The sequence below is a fragment of the Dermacentor andersoni genome, chromosome 10, assembly GCF_023375885.2.
Source record: "Dermacentor andersoni chromosome 10, qqDerAnde1_hic_scaffold, whole genome shotgun sequence".
Classification (NCBI taxonomy): domain Eukaryota; kingdom Metazoa; phylum Arthropoda; class Arachnida; order Ixodida; family Ixodidae; genus Dermacentor; species Dermacentor andersoni.
This window is the reverse complement of record NC_092823.1, coordinates 115,026,870-115,043,151: the sequence shown is the minus strand read 5'-3', so window position 1 is coordinate 115,043,151 and position 16,282 is coordinate 115,026,870. Positions and strand designations below refer to the sequence as shown.

Here is a 16,282-nt window from a genome sequence, read left to right as displayed (position 1 = left end):
AATCGAAATAACTCGACGACAACGATTTTATGTTATCGTTAGCTTGATGTTGATGGCGGCAGTAATGAACTCCTGTTGCTTCCGGAGTTATTGCACTCAATAAACGAACCCATATCTACACGTGCGGGGAACTAAATCTCAATCCAATCGAGCAAATACAAAGGTTAGGCAACTGCCTCTTTTACTTGGAAGGAAGCCAAGTAACGTCGGGAGGGAGGTGATTCTGCTGGGCAGTGGTGAAAAGGTGTCGGTACACACTCATATACTGAACTCACAACACTAGTTCAAGTGGTCTAACAATATCACTTTCTAAAACTCGAGGCATAGTGTAAACTAGAAACTATAAGTGCATGAATATAATAGTGCACGTGATCGCACATAACCTCAACAGTGTTATTGGAAGATAATGAAAGTTTCATGATGAGCCTCGCGCGGTCAATCGGTAGGCGAGTGCGATTATCCGAAATGTTGAATACGAATTGAATAGTATTTGCAATTCAATTCGTATTTGGTAAACATCTCTCTCTTCGGAATTGCTGAATATTGATTTATGCCATTCGAATATAAGGCATGCGAACTAGCATACGTAGGATTCTACAGGGCGAAATATGACAAGTGGTGACGCTCGAATGCTTCCGCTGCTCGGGAACCTTTATAGTCGTGCTGGGCCGCGATTTCTGAGGCGTAGTTCCCGCACGAACCTATGAAGTGGCTGACTTTTTATCAGTACTTTCCAATCATTAAATAAGAATTCCTCGTCAATGTGGAGCTTACAATTTGTGTTCTTTATTTAGGCAAAAGAACTTATTATTTAGGAAATCTTTACGTCTCCTTGAAACGATGCTCGTTGCTGCATGACTATACTTTGCTGCAATGAACAAAGCGCACCACGTGCATCAAGTGACGTATGGTTTTTATGCATTATCAGTTTCACTGTGTTCGTGCACACAAGATTCACCGTGTTCACCATATTACGAAATCCTCAGTTGTCCTCATTTTCAGTGAAAAAGGGCAGTACAAATGGTAGAAATAAATATTGTGCTACTTTTCGAGTGAAACCCCTACAATAATTATTTCTACACCTTAAAAAGTTACGGTGTTTTACCTGCCGAAACCCCGATATGATTATTAAGCACACTGTAGTGGCAGGCCCGGGAATAATTTAGTCTGCCTGGGGTTCCTTCACGTGCACCCAATGTCCGGTACATAGCTAGTTTTGCAATTCATGTCTATCAAAATACGGCTGCCGTGGCAGAGATTCGATTGCGCGACCTCGAGCTTAGTAGCTCGACATTCAGATTTCCTGGAAATTAGAAAACTATTCTTTACTCCAAGGTCATTTTTCTCGGATATTCGCATTAGATTAAGTTAGAAATTCCTGCTCAAGCATCCCTGAAATACGAGCATGGATTTGTAGTCAAGAATAACGTCTGTCGATGGAGTGTATTGGTTTTCTGAATATCGTATAACAGCTAACAACATCTGCAGGTCAGTACTCTAGTAATGTTGCAGGCGGAAATGGCAGTTATACTGAACTCCCCAGCTGTATTAGAGAGAACTGCATTCCACGTTCGGTTATCGACTTGAGAGTGGAAGTACTATGAACTTTAATATGTGGATAAACATTGGCAGGAAATGCAGTTTGTGATAAGGGTTTCTGACTTCCAACAGTGGTATCTATGCTTTGAAAGGCACAGAACCAGTCTATAAAAAGCAAACTTCATGCTGCCATTCGGCATTCTCGAAGCCTTGGAGAACTATGACGACGCTGGCGATCACCTGCTTCGGCTTTCTGGCCCTTCTCAACCTGGTTGCCGCGGAAGGATCTGTCCAAAATCCGAATGTAACGCAGTGTGAAGGTGAGGCCCTTATGATCCTAGTTTGTTCTTGTTTCGAACTACTTCCGAGAATGAAATTGAAGGTGTAGTCAACTGAATTGCCAAATTTTTTATTGAAATGTAATCACTGTCAGCGGATTACAGGTGATTACATATGAACGACGTTTTACTAATTTCAATGAAGAAAAAATTTTATACATGTCAAGAAAGAAATTTTATTCACTTCTAGGCTGTCATCTGTTTTGAACCATGAAATGCTTTTAGCTCCCGTTGTCGGCGAGCTTCAAGTGACTTTGAGCCAAAAGCCAGAGTCGAACCATTATCGGGGCACTCGAACGAGAACACCCAGGCAAGTTGTGAGGACAAAACGAGATAATCCGGCAAACGAGTCAAAACTTGGGAAAATGTGCTCTCTAGCGCTCAGTATTTGTACAGGGCTGCATTACATACGTAGTTACTGCGCAAACGAGTTGAAAAAATGCTGCTTCCAAGTTCCTCCTAATTTTTTTTTCTCAATATCACTCAAGCTGTAACTCCTAGTACGCTGAGTTTTATTTATAATTTCCAATAGCGGCGTTCAAAAGGGAGATACAGAGCCCCATCATACACTTCAGTGTCATTTTTTGGCAATCTGCTCTTTTGAACGCTAGCGGTGCGTGAGTTCCGCGGCGTGAGTTTTGCGTTGCGTCGAGAGATGGCGCCACGCCGCGTGGCGCCTCCTTGAGGCACTTCTCCTAGCTGGGCAGTGCGTATTGTCGTCCTGGCGTCTTTTGCTGCCTGTCGTGCTGCCTTCAGCCTGCTTCTTTATTCTAGCTGGGCAGCGTTCATATTGACCACTGCACAGTATGACGTGGTGTGGTGGCGTAGACTGCGGTGTGCCGTCGCTAACATGCGCTACCCCCATCGTATTATTGTATCTAGTATCATCTCCAACGAATTCGCTTTTCCGGTTGCCATTTCATGCTTACATCTACTCTCATTTACGGGAGAGCCAGGAATTTGTTTTCATGTCAAATGTACACGAGGAACCCAACAAGAAGAACAAGAAGTTATTTTTCCATTGTCTGTGCAATTAGTGCGCTTTAGTAGAAGCGCACATATAGCCCATCGTGAATCAGTGCAGAATTAATGGCTCTCTGAATATTGTTGCGCATCTCAAACCTTTCACTCAAGGAATCCGAAAAGATACAGCTGATTCCAAGGCGCGAGAAAAATTCGCGATGCTCGTACCCTATAGGTAACACGTGTATAACACGGAGGAGAATTGGGAGCGAAGCGCATGTCACAGAAACGTGTTGTATAGCACGTTGTGTCACCTTTGCGGCGCCATGTCACTTTTGCTACGGGACATATCGAACAGCATAAAAGCGGGACTGCGATTATGTAGCTAACTAAATTTGAATATGTACAGATTACATCCATGCTAATGCATTTTCTGTGGCGTTATATAGCTTCTTACTCTTGTATAATGACAGCGAGACAGGAGAACATCAAGGGGAGGGACGGAAAAAGCTCCAGTACATGCCCTGCCTGAAGTTTTGCGACTCGAAAAGGAAAAAAAAAGGAGGAAGAAGCTCTGAGCTTTCATGTGCAACAAGTGATACCATTTTGCCGCTCAGCTATTTGTGGCGTTTTTTAAAGAATAAAGCACTCCTTCAGACACCTAAATCTCCTCGACTCTATGAACATTGCATATGCAGGGAAGGAAAATCATTCGGCTATCTTAGTATAGTAATCTTCATTATCTGAACTATCAGTATCTCACATACATCATTTTTGCACATTTCCTCTTTGGGCAAATGCAGTGCAACGGAGGTGCGATGCGAATGATATTATAAGTATAACGGAGTGTACTGGAACAAATATTGCATTTTTGGCATAGTGCTTCGAACTTCTTGCAAGGTTACCAGGAAAACATGATTCTCAGCCTCATTTATGCCGCGTTGCATATGCCGCATCAACTTGAGTGCGTTGTTCATATGTTAACGTATACAAGTCGAATAAGCGCGTACCACGAAAGCGTTATTTGCCTAATATGACTGCGGAGAATCCAACGACCGGCGCGCTAAAAATAAAAACAAGAAAAAAAAACCTAAAGGAAGTGTAGACCTGCATATACACACGAGTGCCTATTTTTGTATTATCTGTCCAGTTCGCGCTTTTTTAACGCGAAGCTGTATATGGCTACCCGATTCCTCCGTCCATCAGCCTCTCTCCTGTAGGCCTAAAACTGCCCTGGTGCAGCCTCATGCGCATGTGCGAAAACAAACAAGAAAGGTTTGCGATTGGCTGCGTCAGTAGTGACGTCGTTACTCTCCGTGCAGCCGAGCGCGCACAGCAGTTTCTCTCCGGCGCCGAAATGGGTCGGCCATACGTCATACGTACTCCTGAGGAACAGGTAGCTTTCGATCAGCAACGCCGCGAGCAGAACCGGGAACTAGCACGTCTGCGCCGTGCCTATGCTGCAGCGCGAGCACAAGAACTGGCTCGTGCAGCCGAGCGAAGGCAGCATGTCCAGCAGCCTAATAAGCTGTTGTTTATTGAACCTTCGGGAATAACCAAGTGATACACACCGGGGCCGCAGGTTTCAGCCTCGCTGGTTAGCCATTCGTACGGTGTGCTCGGGTGGGGATTTTTTGTTCTTCTTAAAGGAAGTGCCTGCTGCCACATTCTGTAATGTCGCTAATCCCCTGACCATAAATATGTCCATGCCCATAAATAGCCTCACCACGCAGTCTTTCTCAAAGGATTTTACCTGAAAAAAAATAAAGACTTACCTCGTCGTAGAAAGTTCGGTTTATATAGACGGAAACACCGTACATGCGCTTACTATTGTTCTTGACTATCGTACAAGCGAAAGAGGAAAACAAAAGCCTGTGTCTTCACGGCAGGTGGTGGCACTGCCCGGACTAGCTACGTAGAAAACGTGGCCAAACCGCGTTGTCGTCTGCTCATGCTCCTCGAGGCGTTTCTCTCCTTGATCGCAGCCTGGTGCTACCGTTTACGGGCATTGCAAATGCAGGTTCCGTGGGAGTGAGAGTGCTTGTAAGGAAGAGGTAGTGGAGTGGTGCGACCTAGCTGGACACGTGGCATGAGCATAGGCGGCGACTGCGTTGGTGTATGGCTGGTGCGCTACATTGCGCAATGATCTCCGTCGCACGGCTTTGCGTAGAGGTGGCTGTAACAAAAGTGTAGCCGTAGCAGAGCGTGCGGAGTGCTGATGGCTTCGCGGGCGCTGTGTTCTCTCCGCTCACTTCGCTTTCACGTGAAAGGCAGCACGATGGCCTGTTCGCTCGCTGCTGCTGCCACGCTTCCTCACGCCAGCGTTTTTAGAGCGAGTGTGCGCGATCATAGATTGACATGGCTTCCAGTTTGCTTGTGCGTGCGTGACACCATGCCTGTAAATTTAGTTAATAAGCGAATGTTTACAAGTTTATGAGGCCGTAAATGATAATAATTTACTATCACAACCGATGTGTCGCCTTATGGCAAAAATTGTGACTTTTGTCAGGTGCAAGCAAATTTTACAATGATTTTTTTTCTTCTATTCGATTTCAGGCTCGGATGACTCTTACTTAGTGATTCAGGATGTCAAAATCACCGACGCCGAACTTGGGAAGACAGCGCAATTTGACGTCAAAGCTCAAGTAAATGAGGCCTTTGGCGTCAATCCCGTACTGAAAATTTCTTTCGCGAAACCTGAGGGAAGGCTCGTGCAATGCGTTCACCTGATTATCCCAAAGTGAGTTTGCAATAACCTTGCATTTTGCACGGTGGCCGATGCAACAGTAGCTCCTAACACAGTGTGAATGACCGGCTTTAACGTTTGTGAGGTCATTTGGTCATTTCGTCACCATATTTGAACTCGCCCTTCGGTCTTCTTCTGATTCCCCTCCTTCGCAGCCGCGGTATCCTTCTTTAGCTGAATCTGCTTGCGCTCAGTGCCATGGAATTTTATATATAATATCTATAGATTAATAGTAAACTGCTTTGCTGTACTTCAGAATATGCCACTTAGCTGTACAATATCTACAGACAGTAAAGAAACACGCTTCACTAGGACATCTCTGTCGCTCTGTTCAGAGGTGGTACTGACCGAAAGTACCGACATTCTTCAACGAGATGTGTGACGTTATAAATCCTTAAAAGCGTCGTACAGGGCCTCCGGACTTCATTTAAAAATGCCGGTGAGCCGTATGCAGACTACACAAATATTTTTTGGACTGCACGCAGAATAGTAATAAATTTTTATGAGGGAACACACTGAGAATGGGACATACACGCAAGTGTCACTCTATCAAATGGCAGTCACACAAGGAAGCGTTTCCGCTCTCCGTGTGCTCTGTGTGCACCGCGCTTTTAGAGAAAAAAAAGACTGAATTTTAAAGAATCACCAAGCATCCGTTTATGTAAGACTTAATAGATGGCATCCAAAATTTTGTCCTCCCGTAATTATCATCTCCGTGCAACAGTAATCGTACGAGTGCTGAGCAGGAACCGTAGCCACAATGTCAAATACGGAATCATGCTTTCAATGTCGGCAAATAGAAACCTACTTTATTCCGTAGTTTTGGGGTCACCACTTACCACGTTTTGAGGTTACCAGCTCATGCAGGCGTGTAGGGTTTGAGCCAAGGTATTTTAACATATGTAATTGGTTTACAGAGGGGTATTTGGTGCATTTTCACGCACCTCTGTAGTGGCACAATTTTTTCTCTACTTCGCAAGCCTTCGACACCTGCATGAAGGCACGGTAGTTGCCACTTAGCAGTGTTTCGGCACCTTTATAAGCCATAGAAACATGGTTATAAAATTATCCGAAATAATGCAAGCGCAAACGTGCGTGCCCTGTACTTTTCTTGTACGCGCAGTATGCTAATAAAACTCACGAACGTTTTTGTGCCTACATCCCTATTTATATAGCATACCAGCCTGTCAATTAGGTAATTTCACAATCCGCTTGTCTCAGTTCCTTCACACTAGCATTAGCCGTTGATCACTGCATAAGTGTTGCCATATGCATGAAACATGCAAAATATTGACGGAACTGACACATCGGACGTGCTTTTCTGGTGCCACAAGCTCACATGCAACCAGCAAGTTTTCCCGCTAGGGCCTCTGACGATCTGGGTGGACGCTGAAGTCTGCGAAAGTAGGAAATATTTTTTCCTCCATGTAGGCGTATTGTCACTGCAGCGGTAAACGTCAAAAATGAGATATGTCATAAAAAAGTTAGACATTTAGCAGAAAACGAAAGCTATGAGAGCATTCCGAGCCTAGGAGATTTCGATTATCAGTCCAGCACCACAGACACTGGCGCCGCAGGACAATCGCAGATGCGGTGGAGCAACGGGGGGAAATCGATATTTCATATCGTCTGACCTCCGAGACAAGCTGCTAGCAACGGTGTCGATTAAGAAGATTTGCGACAAAATTTGGCCAAACAAAAAGTTTGGAGTACGCTAAAGCTTCGCCTTTAAGAGTGGAACGCGATAACATTCAAAGATCCCTGACTGAAACAGCTGTCCAAGAGGAGGCATATACAAAACGTGCAGTGTAAGTGTGTCGCTGCTTTCAAACTGCAAAATTTGTCGAAATTACGTTGCGACTGACGCCAAATAGAAAGCTTCTTGCGTCGTTGTAGAAATTGCAGCTACCTTTATCGAAGAGATATTGCTATTTCTTGCAAAGAAGCTTGGGCTACCTGTTCTCAATGTTGCTTGGTTGCCCCACTTCTCTGAATAATAGACAACTGAAGCTTTGTGGTGGTGACACGGAGTTTGAGAAACAGGTGACGGCTGAATGGAACAACAAGTGTCCTATTGAAGAAGGCACATATTCTCCACGTCTATCCATCTATCTTCCTGATATGAACTTAGCCAAGGGATGCATTGGGGTGAGCGGAATCTTCATACCCATGTCTTCTATACATAAGCTAAAATGTTAGGTTCACCTGTATTTCTCGATCAGCTGGCAGATAAAAGCTCTCGCGGGCTTTGCTGCACAAGAATTCATTTACGCCATAAATACAGAGAAATTTGTGGCATCGCTCTAATCTGATGGCTGAGAAATAAGTACTGAAAGGAGCTGTCGCTTTTGAAACATACTTTTCACGTAGCAAGCTGGCACTCTCGACTAACTTACCTGGTATTTTTGGATTGGCTTCAGGAATTAGGTTAACTGAAATGATATTGTTCTCAAAAAGGAGGTCCCATTCCGTCTATTGGTAAACACCCGATGGAAGACAAGTGCATCATATTTTACGAACTTATTATGTAATTTTTTTGTTTACAAAACACTGCGGTATCTATGATTGAGTAATATATCGTCTAAGTTCTGACGTTATGACCATCGTCTGAAGTATCAACGCCCCATAACTGATATTAGTGAATACTTCGCTTTACATTATGACCTGGATATGCTTCTTTAATGGTTCTTGTAGTGGCAGATGCAAATGAATGCATCAAAAACAAAGTTAATGAGATTCATTAACGGGGCAGCTAATATGCTCACGCTCACATGAAAAACGAAAAAAAGACACAATTCTGATACCGTACAGGCAGTAGAACGTTTCCTGTACTTCGATGCTCCCGTTACTATTAGCTTATCATGACATCGACGTGTTGACTTCATTTTCAACAGCACGTGCAGGATATTCATTGTCACTCATCAGAGAATCCACCGTGTTAACTAAGGCACCAAACTTCTTGCCTTAATGCGTGACATACAAACACACTTAAAGCAAGCTTAAACATATTGAACCCTCACCAATGATATGTAATATACGAATTGGAAGCCTTACATATATCGGTTAGGTTCACCACCAAAATATTCTTCCAATTAAAGCATTTCAGCCAATAAAATGAGCCTTGATCTGCCATCACTGGAGACTACAAGGGAAACATTACTTCTAAAAGTTTTTACAAACTCCATCATAATACAACTAACTGAAAAACAAAATTATATCAAATGGCACACATTAAATTTGCATGCATTCATCGCGACTTCAAGGTTCAGCCTCCCTTTGCACGGACAGATGTAATGCGCTTTCCTTTTTATAATTCGGCCAATAAAGTGTGGAAGTTCCTTCTCGAATCTCACGCTTGTATAACTCACTATGACCCCATTCATGAATAAACCGCTGGCCCCAAGTAACCACACTGGTTAAGCGAAACATCTCACACAGCATCACACAGGCATTGAAACAGCAGCCCACATTCTCCTAAAGATAATCCCGTCTGCAAGGTGCACGCAACAGAGCGTCTTCATCCTGAATGTGTACAGCAGCCCGAAACAACAACATAGGTTTTTACGACTTTTCACCAAAGCGGATCATGTAGCCAGGGGAGCCCCCTACTCATCGCAGGTGACCTAAACGCCCCTACGGTGGCATGGGGATACCCAATGGACCGCCGAAAGGGTAGGCAACTATGGCTCGACGGACAGAATCTAGGTCTTACTCTGGTCACGGATCCAACTTGTCTCACTCCTATGCGAAACAGCGTTAGCCGAGACATTACACCGGACGTGACATTCGCAAAACGAATTCCACAGGCAGATTGGACCAACACACAAGACAACTTGGGCAGCGACCACTATTTAAGCCAAACAACAGTTCCAGGGGGCCCGCGAAAGCCCAGGGGCCGTCAACTCCGCGTACCGAACTGGGACGCTTTCCTGCAGGCCAGAGCACTCACCTCTTTCTCCGGTACACAACCCCCTTTCGAAGAGTGGGTCGCATCCTTGCGGCAACACGCGAGCGAAGCCACTAAATTGGTGCCTGAGGAAGTCACTCTGCAGGAGGCAGATAGCAAGTTGCGGCATAATTGAGAAGCCCTCGCCAGTCTGCATCGCAAATACAAAAACAACAAACTCAACCGAACGCTCAGGAAACGTATTAGCACTCTCACCCATCACATCGAAGACTATGCACAAGAACTTACTCGTCGAAATTGGCACAGCACATGCGACAGCATGGAGCGGCAACCAAACCTGCCCAAAACGTGGAATATCCTCCGTTGCCTCCTCGACACGGCCAACAGCAAGAACACACAACAGCACAACTTGCAAAAAATAATTCACACCCATCCGGGCACGGACGCACAAGTTCTTCAAGAGCTGAGAGACCGTACGTAGGACCTCAACCTACTACACCCGCTCCAGCATACACTGGCACCGCTAACGACCACCTGGACGCGCCCATACAAGCAGCAAAAGTACTTGAAGCTATCCTCCCACTACGCCCTAACTCGGCCCCGGGACCTGATGGCATTACTAATAAAATGCTTCGCAACCTAGATCAGGATTCTATACTAGCTCTCACAGCTTACGTTAACGCATACTGGGAAACTAGACACCTCTCCTCACAATGGAAAGACGCCGAAATTATTATGATTCCCAAACCAGGGAAGCGCCTCCTACTCGAAAACCTCCGCCCTATCTCCCTTACTTCAGGTTTCGGAGAGATCCTCGAACGCGTCATCCTCACACGCTTACACAGACATATGAACGACAACAACGTCTTCCCCAATACCATGGTTCGCTTCCGCCCGAAACTTTCTGCTCAATATAGTGTGATTCAGCTATGATTTATCAATGGCGATAAAAGCTGCAGGCTGGACACCAGAGCCATCTTGTGGCTAGACTTAACCAAGGCCTTCGACAACGTCACGCATAAGGCCATGCTGAACCAACTGGCACAACTTCAGGTTGGACATCGAACGTATAACTACGTGAAGAATTTCCTTACAGGTCGCACGGCCACCATTACCATCGGATGGTTGCAGTCGCTAATTATTCACTTCGGCAGCAAAGGCACGCCGCAAGGATCGGTTCTGTCCCCTTTTCTGTTTAACGTGGGCTTGCTCGGACAACCGCCTGTATTAGCTCGCATCCCAAACCTCAAGCATAGCCTCTATGCAGACGATATCACCCTGTGGGTCACCGGGGGCAGCGACGGGGGCATACAAGACACGCTGCAGCAAGCCATCAAATGTCGTTGCATACGTAGAACCCCGCGAACTGGAGTGCTCCCCACAGAAAGCGGACCTCCTTCTGTACAAGCCTAATTGGGGAGGTCGACGCCCAGACCCTCATCCCCCCGAAGTAGAACTCCACGTGCATCAGCAACGCATACCTACTGTACGTAGCATCCGTATCCTTGGCTTACGCATCCAACAAAACGGCAGGCACACGGAGATACTCAAGCAATTAGATACTCCTGTACACCAAACCACATGCCTCATTGCACGCATCTCAAATCGACATCACGGCATGAAAGAAAACAACCTTATACGCCTGGTAACCACCTACGCCCTGAGCAGGATCACCTATATCGCCCCGTACCATAGCCTCAATGCAAATGACATGCTGAAACTCAATATCATGATCAAGAGGGCCTATAAACAAGCCCTACATCTTCCCATCTCCACCTATAACGAGAAACTGGACGCCCTCGGCATTCACAACACCACATACGAGCATACAGAAGCGCAGCGTATTAGCCAATGTGAACGACTCGCCAATTCCACCACGGGCAGACACATTCCAGCACACCTAGGCATATCCTACATCACCCAATTCGGAACAAAAGTACCCCTCCCTCCATACATTCGCGCTCAGCTAGTTATCCCACCCATACATCGCCATATGCACCCTGAACACAATCCGGAGCGGCGTGCAGAACGAGCTAAAGAACTACATAAGCGCTGCGACCAAGCCGCTGTCGTAGTGTACGTGGACACTGCGGAATACCCCAACCAAAACGCCATGGCAGTCGTCGCAGTCGCGGGCTCAAAGTAACGCCTCGCCGCGGCCGCATCAATACTCACCACGCAACCCGAATGAGGAGAAGAAACGGCCGTCGCTTTAGCCTACGCGGCTACCAATGCACACTGCATCATCAGCGATTCAAAAACGGCCATTCGCAACTACACAAGAGGATTGATAGCGCCCAAGCGCAGAAGATACTCTCTGGCACTCGTCCCTCAAGGTAACGCCGCTTCCAGGCCATCTGGACCCCTGGTCACTCGGGTCTGGCTGAAAACGAAGCCGCCCACGATGCCGCCCGAGCTCTCGCACACCGGGTGTATCATCCTTCTCCTGAGACTTCCGATCCTGACCAGCCCTGTGTTCTGCATCGCGGTCACGCGCGGGAGCGAATGGTCACGATTAGAGAAATACTCCTCCACTACCGCAGAGAGCGGTTACGCTAACCCCCCCCCCTCCCCCCAGCACACAAAACACTGAATAACTCTCAATCCACCAGTTGGCGACTACTTCAGGCGCGAACTTTCGCGAACCTCGTGCTATGCAACCGCATTTACCCCGATGCATACTCTCCCCTCTGCAAAGCGTGCGAGGCCCGCGCTGACCTCGATCACATTATCTGGCAATGCCCCAAAGCCTCAACCACCAACACCTACTGCACTAACACTTCACGCATCATAACTACGGCCGAGCAATGGAAGATTTTGCTGCTCAGCTTGGACCCAGAGAAGCAGCTCTGGGCCGTCCGGACGGCCGAAGACGCAGCCAGAAAGCAAGGACTGGCCGCCGTCTGAGGAAGGGGGGAGTGGGGGTTAGTCTCCCGACCCCCGCCACCTCTGGACTCCATCAACGACACAATGAAGTTTTACCTCTTTAGTAAGAATGATTAAACCAACCGCAGCTGAAGAAGTATCTGTCCCTTCGATGTTTTGCTATACCATGTAGTATCAAGGACGAAAGGTATTCATTTTCCCATGGTGCTTGATTTCATTTGTGAGGGCAATTTCAGTTTTTTACAGGTAAACGGTATCTCTAAAATTAGTTAGAATGAGTACACCGTAAGATGATCTCTATTTTACTTCCAAACTAAAATAACATTGCGCATTTACTGTTGCTGAATTGGCGTGCAAATTTCTACTACGAGATCAATATATTTTTTCTTCGCATTGAACGTGGGCCTCTGCATATGTCATCGCGTATTCTGAGATGGCGCTTTAATTGCCGTCGGCGATTACCAGCCATGTTCTTATATTTATTAGTTCCCCTTGTATTCGAAATTCTTTCTGAAAATCTCAGTAATACATTTGCAATACTTAAAACGTTAGCTAAGCCGGTACCTTTATGAATGGCTTACATTTGTTTATGTCCATTAACAAACGCACTACTGGAATATCTCACAACGATGGCACGCATGTGCTATTTCCTTTACATCATGAGAAACCCTGACACTTCTTGCTACAAACCCTGCTACACATTTAACGCCAAACTTATGAGAGAGCGCTGAGCGTATTGCATTCAGTTCTAAAGTGATAATACGAGTTTAAAGGTGTTTACTTGTCTCTTCAAAGGGCAGCGAGAAAGGCAGCGCTGGTGCCATGCGTCAGCAAAGCTGGCAAACTCGTTCCGAGGCCGACCATGGCGACCTGACCAGTGTATCAAAATTTTTCGTTACTAGACCATTGTATATGTGGCGCAATTCTCAAAACCTGTCGCTCACAAGTTTTTTTTTTTTTTTGCCTTGGTATAACATACTCCAATAAAAATGTGTCCAATGTCAGGGTTTGATGAAATGTGTACTTAAGAGTAGTTTTAGCGCAGGAATTTTTCAAGAACAGGGCCCCAGTTTACAACGTTTCTCGCCGTACCTAAAATTAAGCTCCACCAAGTGTCTGATTTTCTTTTTGATGTTCACTTTCAGGATGGCAAATTTATCGTCACCCTCACGGTCGCAGATCAAGGAAAGACTTTGGATTGCGTGTCCTTCCCTGTATCAATTGATGGGCGCTTCGGAAGTATTCTGCCTTCCAAAAATATGGTTCTGTTTTAGAGTGGTTACCCTGAGAATGCGAATACAAGTGACAAAAATGTTTACCTATAGATAACATGTACGTTGAGAACATAGCAGTCTGATCATTTATATCAGTGTGCTCTTGGTGACACGATTAAATGATTAATACAATATCTGATCAATGCAGAGCATTGTATTCTAATTTCACTATGAACGAATCCTTTATCTCGACATTGTATACTGTGAAATTGAAATGTTGGAAACCCATATCAAGCTAATTAAAGCAAAATTGCCGTGCAGCTCGATAAAAAAATCAGATCAAGCAGGCGTCGCGAGGACGCATGGCATAGAACTTTTTAGGGGCTTAGCTTGGGGTGTAACTAGAGTGATTCATTTTTTTCTAGGAATAAACTTTATCCCGTAGTTTCCTTGTCCCAGTGCGAATTCATTTGAGTGTCACCTCTGCATCACTCCGAGAATTAAAAAAATACATGTTCAGCTTAAATTGTTTCATTACGAGACAATAATTACCGTCTGGCAGCCTCAGCACCATCCCCAATTTTCGATTTTCGCCAGGTCAAAACATAAAGCGTCAAAACATGTTGTACAAGAATTGTACAGGACCAGTGCACATGTCGGGACCTATGTGATATGAACATTTCATATAGCGGATAGTGAAATTCTCCAAGACTGCTCATTTCTTACGTGCGTCTTGGGCGTAACAGAAATGGATGCGCACGCATGCCTTCTCGCGTACCCGTGCTACGCCATGGGATAAATCTTGTATTGTCTTGGGTTTCCTTATTTATTATTTATTGCAAATGTGTACAGGCCGCTTCCTGACCAGTCCCCCATTGTGGGCATTTGCCACGTTATGAAAACCGTCATCATATCGCCCATGCGGACACGTTTCTTGGTCGATCCTCTATTGTCGGTATGTGTCGTACTATAATAACCACAATCATCAGCACGCGGTGATCATCGCCGAGAACTAGTTAGTGTTGGCACGAGTGGAGCGTGCTTGTTCTCTGTTTCAACGAAATGCCTGTATAAAAATACTGACAAATATATCCAGAAAACGCAACATGCGTTTTCCGCCTCCATTATACGGATCATTGTACATCGACTTACTTCGACATGACGTGCTTGCACGGTTCTGTAATGTGCCTATTTCTCCGCACTCTCAGACATTCTTCTACAAAGTGCTTAGTGAAACGATGCCTCGGAAAGCTTGGTTAAATAGGAAAGGCATTTTTGTAATATCGAATAAGTGCCGTCTATGTATTGTACCGGAAACCATAGAACACTGCTCTATCGACTGCACCAAGTGCTTCGGGCTCGAGGCACTTGGTGAGAATGGAAATGTTGCCTCTGATGTTGACCACATTCTTGCCAGTGCTGTTTATCTCATTTGAGCAAAATCTGAAAAATATTTAGTTTTATTTCACCTCAGTTATTTTTTTTCCTTTTCGTACATGGCATGCTTAACAACAATACATTAAGCTATACCTCGAAAAACAGGAAGTTAGGCTTTAAGCACTTCAATGTCGCTGAAGGGTGCCCCATCATATGTTCCTCACTACAGTTCAAGTATTCTCAATATATCTGGGAGCTTTCATTTAAGCGCAGCAAGTTCCATACAGCTAACGTACAGCCTGCTAACATAATTTTCGAGGGCATAGGAAAAACACACATTCACTACTGCACCTTTAAACAGTTCAGAGAGTGCGAGAAATGGAATTATGCCTTCGCGGGGCAGTGTAGAGGTGATCAAACAATGTCGAAATGAGAATAATCTTGTACACTAATTGATTAAAATAATTCTGGTTGCAGTTATAACAAAGCAAGGTAATCGGGCACCAATATCAGAAAGTCTAATTAAATTTTTCTCAGCTTTGGCGATCCGTCGCAATGCTTATCGTAATACATGCTGCTTTTCTCCAACACAGGAGGGACACCTGGGACTTGCCCTGGTTTCTTTTCTTTAGGTTTTTGTTCTTTGTATGTGTATATCATTGCTGCAATTACAGTTTGCACACATACACAGTACGTCAGAATAATAAACCGTCGTTGTAACCGGCAATGTGATTTAACCATCTTATGTCTCCGCCTTGTTCCTTCGCACTTTTTACTTTTACCATGTATCGACTAATATTGTAAAGCTCCTGTGTTAGCCTTTGAATAAAATCAGGGGTAAACCATAGTGCGATAACCTTTACAAGCGATCTGTACTAAGCTAGCCTTGGGACTTCACATTGCTCGTTTGAATGGAAACAACCATCGACTCTGAAGACCTCGAGCAAGTTTCCAAACTATATTTCACCGCCTCGTCCTGTTAGTCCGTCTACTCAGCGGCTCTAACAACTGAAGAATTAAATATTTGTCAGGAAGCAGCACCACCTTAGTTCTTCTCACTCGCAATAATTTTAACCTATAATAACAATATGTGGTTTTTTTATTGGCGCAAGGGCCAGGTATGGCTAAGGAGTGCTGTGACGTGCGGTGATGGTTTCTCAATGTATTATGAATGGAGTGGAGAGTTAGTTACAAATTGTAGAAGTACTGTCGGTGTAAAAGGCCCTCAAGGCAATTCGATGTAGATTGAATAGAATATATGAGTGTTAAAGCATGACAATGATTGATTATTTGGGCTATGAACATAAAAGTT

At 45.0% G+C, this 16,282-nt stretch overlaps 1 long non-coding RNA gene across 1 annotated transcript; it reads left to right on the top strand.

Moving 5' to 3' along the window:
• The first annotated feature begins 5,411 nt into the window (after positions 1-5,411).
• LOC129388096 (uncharacterized) lies at positions 5,412-14,688 on the top strand. The gene is made up of 3 exons (XR_011890483.1): positions 5,412-5,580; positions 7,587-7,734; positions 13,525-14,688. It is a non-coding gene; the product is annotated as an uncharacterized lncRNA (long non-coding RNA).
• Positions 14,689-16,282: the final 1,594 nt, after the last annotated feature.